This window comes from Corvus moneduloides, chromosome 24, assembly GCF_009650955.1.
Source record: "Corvus moneduloides isolate bCorMon1 chromosome 24, bCorMon1.pri, whole genome shotgun sequence".
NCBI classification, from domain to species: Eukaryota; Metazoa; Chordata; class Aves; order Passeriformes; family Corvidae; genus Corvus; species Corvus moneduloides.
Window position 1 is genome coordinate 5,875,662 of NC_045499.1, and position 7,857 is coordinate 5,883,518.

Below are 7,857 nucleotides of genomic sequence, written 5' to 3' on the forward strand. Positions count from 1 at the left end.
CTCGATGCCTGCTCTCCTCAGGAGAGGAAACGTGGCTGCTGCACACACACCCAGCAGGCAGAGGTGTGGGTCACGGGCAGAGTGTGAGGCACGGGCAGGGTGTGAGGCACGGGCAGGGTGTGGGGCACGGGCAGAGTGTGAGGCACGGGGAGAGTGTGAGGCACGGGCAGAGTGTGGGGCACGGGCAGAGTGTGGGGCACGGGCAGAGTGTGAGGCACGGGCAGAGTGTGGGGCACGGGCAGAGTGTGGGGCACTGGCAGAGTGTGAGGCACGGGCAGAGTGTGGGGCACGGGCAGAGTGTGAGGCACTGGCAGAGTGTGAGGCACGGGCAGAGTGTGGGGCACGGGCAGGGTGTGAGGCACGGGCAGGGTGTGGGGCACGGGCAGAGTGTGAGGCACGGGGAGAGTGTGAGGCACTGGCAGAGTGTGGGGCACGGGCAGAGTGTGGGGCACGGGCAGAGTGTGAGGCACGGGCAGAGTGTGGGGCACGGGCAGGGTGTGGGGCACGGGCAGAGTGTGGGGCACGGGCAGGGTGTGAGGCACTGGCAGAGTGTGAGGCACTGGCAGAGTGTGAGGCACTGGCAGAGTGTGAGGCACGGGCAGGGTGTGGGGCACGGGCAGAGTGTGGGGCACGGGCAGAGTGTGGGGCACTGGCAGAGTGTGAGGCACGGGCAGAGTGTGGGGCACTGGCAGAGTGTGGGGCACGGGCAGAGTGTGGGGCACTGGCAGAGTGTGAGGCACGGGCAGGGTGTGAGGCACGGGCAGGGTGTGAGGCACGGGCAGAGTGTGGGGCACGGGCAGAGTGTGGGGCACGGGCAGGGTGTGGGGCACGGGCAGAGTGTGGGGCACTGGCAGAGTGTGGGGCACTGGCAGAGTGTGAGGCACGGGCAGAGTGTGGGGCACTGGCAGAGTGTGGGGCACGGGCAGAGTGTGGGGCACTGGCAGAGTGTGAGGCACGGGCAGGGTGTGAGGCACGGGCAGGGTGTGAGGCACGGGCAGGGTGTGAGGCACGGGCAGAGTGTGAGGCACGGGCAGGGTGTGAGGCACGGGCAGGGTGTGAGGCACGGGCAGGGTGTGGGGCACGAGCAGAGTGTGAGGCACGGGCAGGGTGTGGGGCACGGGCAGAGTGTGGGGCACGGGCAGAGTGTGGGGCACGGGCAGGGTGTGGGGCACGGGCAGAGTGTGAGGCACGGGCAGAGTGTGAGGCACTGGCAGAGTGTGGGGCACGGGGAGAGTGTGAGGCACGGGCAGAGTGTGAGGCACGGGCAGAGTGTGAGGCACGGGCAGAGTGTGAGGCACGGGGAGAGTGTGAGGCACGGGCAGAGTGTGGGGCACGGGCAGAGTGTGAGGCACGGGCAGAGTGTGAGGCACGGGCAGAGTGTGAGGCACGGGCAGGGTGTGAGGCACGGGGAGAGTGTGGGGCACGGGCAGAGTGTGAGGCACGGGCAGAGTGTGAGGCACGGGCAGGGTGTGAGGCACGGGGAGAGTGTGGGGCACGGGCAGAGTGTGAGGCACGGGCAGAGTGTGGGGCACGGGCAGAGTGTGGGGCACGGGCAGAGTGTGAGGCACGGGCAGGGTGTGGGGCACGGGCAGAGTGTGAGGCACGGGCAGAGTGTGAGGCACGGGCAGGGTGTGGGGCACGGGCAGAGTGTGAGGCACGGGCAGAGTGTGGGGCACGGGCAGAGTGTGGGGCACGGGCAGGGTGTGAGGCACGGGCAGAGTGTGAGGCACGGGCAGGGTGTGAGGCATGGGCAGAGTGTGAGGCACGGGCAGAGTGTGAGGCACGGGCAGAGTGTGAGGCACGGGCAGGGTGTGAGGCACGGGGAGAGTGTGGGGCACGGGCAGAGTGTGAGGCACGGGGAGAGTGTGAGGCACGAGCAGAGTGTGGGGCACGGGCAGAGTGTGAGGCACGGGCAGAGTGTGAGGCACGGGCAGGGTGTGAGGCACGGGGAGAGTGTGAGGCACGGGCAGAGTGTGAGGCACGGGCAGAGTGTGGGGCACGGGCAGGGTGTGGGGCACGGGCAGAGTGTGGGGCACGAGCAGAGTGTGGGGCACGAGCAGAGTGTGAGGCACGGGCAGGGTGTGGGGCACGGGCAGAGTGTGAGGCACGGGCAGAGTGTGAGGCACGGGCAGGGTGTGGGGCACGGGCAGAGTGTGAGGCACGGGCAGAGTGTGAGGCACGGGCAGAGTGTGAGGCACGGGCAGAGTGTGGGGCACGGGCAGAGTGTGAGGCACGGGCAGAGTGTGAGGCACGGGCAGAGTGTGGGGCACGAGCAGAGTGTGAGGCACGGGCAGAGTGTGAGGCATGGGCAGGATTTTCCATCCCACAGTGCCCGCAAGGTCTCGCAGGCTTGCGCAGGTTCAACGTTTTGGAAAAAAACCCAGAAGATTGTCTAAACAAACGTAATCCTGGTAATGAACCCCGAGGCTGTGTCAGGGGGATGAGGTTCAGGTTTCTTCTATTACTGAGATCCTGTTCTGGAAATTACGGTGCTCACTGACACAAATCTCAACTCCGGTGGGATGATTTGTGGCTTGAAATGTTTTTTGTGTGTGTTTGGGGAGGGAAGAGCAGAGTGGGCACCCATGGCTGATTTTTCCCCTCTGTTCCCCTCAATTTCACACTGGTATTGAAGCCATCAGTGGAGAGAGGGTCTCCTAGGGTGGTCCTGAAGCTTCCCAGGCTTTCCTGAATGTCCCAACTCCTGGAGAAGAAGGGGTGCACAAGGTGTCACCCCATCCACCCTCCACCTTCCCTCCCTCCCCAGCACAAATGTCCCTCTGGAGGGGATTTGCCCTCCATGCTGCTGCACCCAGGCTCTCTTTCTGTCACTGCTTTCAGTGGCTGGGTGGATAAACCCCAGCTCTGTTTTCTGTAAAGCTGTTGATACTAAAAGGAATAGCTGGGGCAGTGTGGGCGGCTGGTGAGAACAGGCTCACTCACCCAGGGCCGTATCTCGTTGCTTTTAGACTTGAAACCCAAATTTTGGGGCAGATCTGCTCACAAGGCGCTGTAAAGAAATGGGCTGGGGAGCAGCGGAGAGGGCAGAGGAGAGCTGCTGGAGTGCTGTGGGCTCTGTGCCCCCTGGGATCAGGTAAGGGTGGGAAAAGCAGCAGGAAGGAATCCAATTTGGTTTGGGGAAGATGAGATGGACTCACACATTGTGGCAAGGGGCTGGAAGGAGATGAGCTTTAAGGTCCCTTCCAGAAATATTCTGGGGTTCTGTGGTTTGGGAAACACAACCCAGGGGCAGCCAGGATATAAAATCTTGGATTGAGGTGCAGGTCTGAGACCTGTGGGAGGTGATGGCCACAGCTATTTGCAGGAGTCAGCTGCAGTGGGAGCAGAGTATGGAAACCTGTGGGGACCTGCGAGCTGCTGACTCCAGAGGAATTTGTGAAAGATTCACTGCAACATTTGAAATTTTTTAGTAGTTAGTAGAAAAATAACCCCTCTCTCCTCACCCCACCTGCTTTATTTTTAGCATCAAGCTTCCTGCTAAGGAAAAAAAAAACAAAAAACCCTCTATATTTCTCGCTTTTGAGGTGATTTTGATCAAAAGTCTGGCTCTGCTCCAGGCAGATCATCGGTGTTTGCTGCTACCAGAGGGGTGAATCATGAAGATCTCTGTTCTTAGTCTGTCAACACGAGAAGTGTCTGCTGCTCTTGCAAGGATGGAGGTGAAGCCCCTTCCTCCAGTCGTGGTTTGCTGTGCTCCCGTGGTGTTGATCAACTCTGGACAGCCCCAGGAGGACAGAACGTCCTGTGGCTCGTGTGGATGAGCAGGAGGAAGGCGCGTTGTGCAACGGCACTCGAGGAGCCCTCGGCTGGTTGCTGTTTCACTACTGCCCTTTGTTCTGTGATGATGAGGATTATTTACTATTTATTGCACTTATTTACCACTGGGAGTAGTTGTTTTTCCATGCCTGGGCTCTCAGGACTTGCAGAGCTGCTCTCAGTCTGCTGGCAGCCAGCTGCCACCTTCTGCCAGCCAGGGAGGCTTTGGCTTGGTTGCCTGTCTGCCCTGGGTCGGTTTGTACCCTGGGCACGGCTCCTTGGCAAGCTGGACACCTCAAAAAGGCAAAGATTCAGTGCAAAATCAGTCGATGGCTGTATTTTTCTAAGCATTAGGACCAGGCACATCAGGGGAATGTCAGGATTTCCTGGTGCGAGGCTTGGCATGAGCACGGCTAAATTGCTTAATGCTCAGAAAACGGTGGATTTATAAAAGATCCATTGGCTTGCTCAGACCTGGGGCTGCAGGGATCCTGCTGAGGGCTGGCTGTAAAGTGGCAGGTGCTGATGGAAATCTGGCTGTGAAAGCAAAAGAACGAGATGTGATTTTTGCTCAGAGTAAGGTTCTCTCCAGAAATTGCCCCATCGGGGTAAAACAGGCCCACAGGAATCCTGCTCTAGGCTTTTGCAGCGCCTTTTCCAGCCAGGAAAGGCAAAGCTGTTCCTCAGTGCTCTAAAAATGAGACCCAGCAGGTTGTGGAGAGGCTGTGTGAGATGTGCCAGTCACAGCAGCTGGGCTCAGCATTGCAAAAGAGTCAGGAAACCAAGTTTCAGCTCAGAAAAAAGTAAATCTGGTGCTACTGCCAGGAAAGGAACCTTGTAGTCCAGCTCTGGAGCAAAGGAGATGGTTTGGTTGCTTCAGGGTGTGATGAAATGATGGAGAGACCCTGCCAAGAGGCCAAAGGCAACAGGTCACAAGGCAGAAGATGAGAACTGGCTGTGTCAAACCTCTGAATCGCCACCCCTGAGCAACACCCTGAGGTGTTCTCCCTGCACTGTGGGCTGGAATCTCCATCTCCTCTTCCACTGGAAAGCCCAGAGAAGTGCTCTGATTTCAGCACCTGGAGGGTGCAGGGAATCTGGCAGGGATGGGAAGCAGTTCCATCCCTTCCTTCCCCTGCATCGCCACCCAACAGCCCCGGGAGCGTCAGTGCCTGTGTCCCACGCTCTGTCACAGGTCAATGCACCGCTGGCTGGGCTGGCACCAGAAATGGCACAGGGCTGGTGCATCTCTGTGCCCTCACGTTGTCATTGCTGCTTCGTGGACTTTTGATACTTAAAGGAGGCTTTTAAGGAAGGTGGGGATGAACAGCTCAGAAGAGCTCGTTGTGAGACGAAAGGGGATAATGGTTTTAATTCGAGTAGATTTAGACTAGATATAGGGGAGGAGCTTTTTAAAACGAAGGTGGTAAAACGCTGAAATAGTCTGCTGAAAGAGGTGGTGGCTGCCCTATCCCTGGAAACACTCAGGGCCAGGCTGGACGGGGCTTGAGCACCCTGGGATGGAGGAGGATGTCCCTGCCCACGGCACGAGGTGGGAACAGGATGATCATTAAGGTCGCTTCCAACCCAGACAATTCTGTGCTCATGAGCGTCCCTGGGGTTCGATTTGTGGTCTGAGCCCTCCCCAGAGCCCCAGGCTGTGTCAGGATCCAGCGGTTCAGCACGGAGGGGAGAGCGAGCGGCGCCTGTTCCTGTGGGTGCTGCTCCCCCAGCCCGCCCGGGCTCTGCTGCTCTCAGGGGAACCAGCCCTGAGTCATTGTGAAACCTCCAGCTCCGGGCTGCCCGGGCTCGCCGGGGGCTCGGCTGCGGCAGGGCCCGGCCCCGTGCGAGCGGAGCTTCGGTGAAACCGGGCACCTTGCTGAGAACCCGCTGTGAACCGGCCCCGCGGTCCCACACAGCCCCTGCTCCGTGCGCCAGCCAGCCTCGAGGATTGTGTGGCTTTGCTTGCCTTGTAACCAGCACTTATCGGTTCTCTTTCTGCTCCGAACAGGGTCTGGGAGCAGCGGAGATGGGGCAAGGCTTCCGACAGGTTGGTGTGTCAGGGTTGGATCCCTTCCCTGCCTCAGATGCATCCTGCTGGGATGCATCCCCGCTAACCGTGGGTAACCCGGGGCTTTTTGGTGATGGGGAACTTGGGGTGCAGTTCCTGGGGAGCTCTGGGTGCAGTCCCAGCGCTGCCCAGCTCCGGCTTCCCCTCGCCATCCCCCTGGAACAGGAGGTGGGTGACTCCAAAGCTCCCGGCTGGGATGCGGGGTCCGAGAGCGGCTGGCCCTGGGAGATGGAGATGAGCACCAGTGTGGCTGTGGCATCTTCAGCAATCCCCAGCTCTGGTAATTACTCAGCCTCTCCCCGCCTGAGGTAAGGAATTGGGAGCTCTGCAATTCCCCACTCCCCTCGGTGATTTACGTTCCCAGCTAGGGCTCGCAGCCCTGCTTTTGCTGCTCCCCCTGGCCTCTTTCATGACAAAAGCCCCAATTTCAGTCACGTGCTGCCAAAATCTAGGACACAGAGAGGCAGGAGCTGCGTGGGCCTGAGTGGTGCAGCCAGTTCGAGTTAAATAACAAGTGTTAACTACAGCCGCAACAAAATGAGGAAAGTTCTGAAAGCTTCAATAATTCAAAAGAAGTTATAGCAGACTTTGCTTGTTTTGATTTTGCCTCTTTTGTGCTCAAGGTCCCTCCTATCACCTCAAGACTTGTCCCTGGTCTTCGTGGCACCCTGGGAGGCTGAAGGGTTGTGACAAGGTTTGGTACATGAGGGATGTCTGTCTGTCCTGCTGTGCTCTGGACACACTTCCACCCGGGTGTTCAGCTGGGATTTGCCCTCCTCGCGTTGGCCAACAGGAGATGACAAAGAAGGTTCATTACTTTCCTGACCACAAGCACGGGCTGTCCAGCACCGGGACAGCTTTGAGGAAAGTTTCTAAAGACACAAAAAGCAAAAGCAGAAGCAGCAGCTCCCCCAGGCAGCAGAAGGCTCTGAGGCAGCCCCAGGTCGAGATGCAGAATTTGGGCCGGTGGGAAGCTCAGCCTTGGGGCAGAGCAGGAGCAGCCGAGGTCAGGTCGGGGAGGTGTTTTGGGCTCTCAGGTCTGGGGCTGCTGATCAGGCAGCGCTCTCAGGGCGAGGATACCCAGCAAGGAAACCCAACTTCTGTGGGATAACAAAACCAGAAACCACCACCTTTGATCTCTGCCACGGCTTTGTGCTGTTACTGTAACACCCAGACTGCCACTGAGATTGGCAGGAACTACATCAGCACTAAGCCCTGGGGGATGAGGAGCCGTGCCTTTTGGGGAGGCAGGAGAAGCAAAAGGCTGGGTTTTACTGTTTTTTTTTTCCCCCAAACACTGATATTTTTGGCTTAGTTGATGCTGAGATCTAAGGGATCAGCAGAGCTGCTGCCTGCACCCAATATCAGACAGGGTGCAGCCTGGAGAGACACTGGGTGATTCTGGTGCCAGCGTTCTGGATGGAATTAGGTCACCTGGATGAATTGCCCTGAGTGTCCCAGCTCTTCAAGCTGCCATTTGGGGTTTTCTCTGCTGTTTCTTTAAGCAATGTGTTCTGGCACTGCTGTGGACAGGGCTCCAGCAATGGGAAAACGCTGCTGGAGGACACGGTGTGGATGATTCAAGGTGCTGCTCCTCCCCTGGAAATGTCAGTTCTCCCCACACATGCTGCCTTTGCTTTCCCAGATGGTTTCTTCCGGGATTTCCAGAACACCCCTCCTAAAACTTCTGGGATATGATGCACGTGTTTAGTCAGAGAGATCTTTGCGTGCTTTTGCCCACCAGAGCTGCACCGTGACAGCCCCGTGATTCCGGTGACAAATGCCACAGATGACTTTGCATGTGGCTTGCAAGGAATCTACCACAAAAGGTCCCCTGGCTGTGCCCTGTGCTGGGAGCCCTGCAGCAGCTCCCCATGGTCCTCGCAGCTTCCCAGCCCAGTGTCAGCGATGCCTTAAGAGGCCTCCTAGAAACAGAGACTAGACAGTAGTAAAGGTTAAAAGAGGTATTTATTTGAAAGGCCTTCAAAGGTACCCCCTGGGGACCCTGA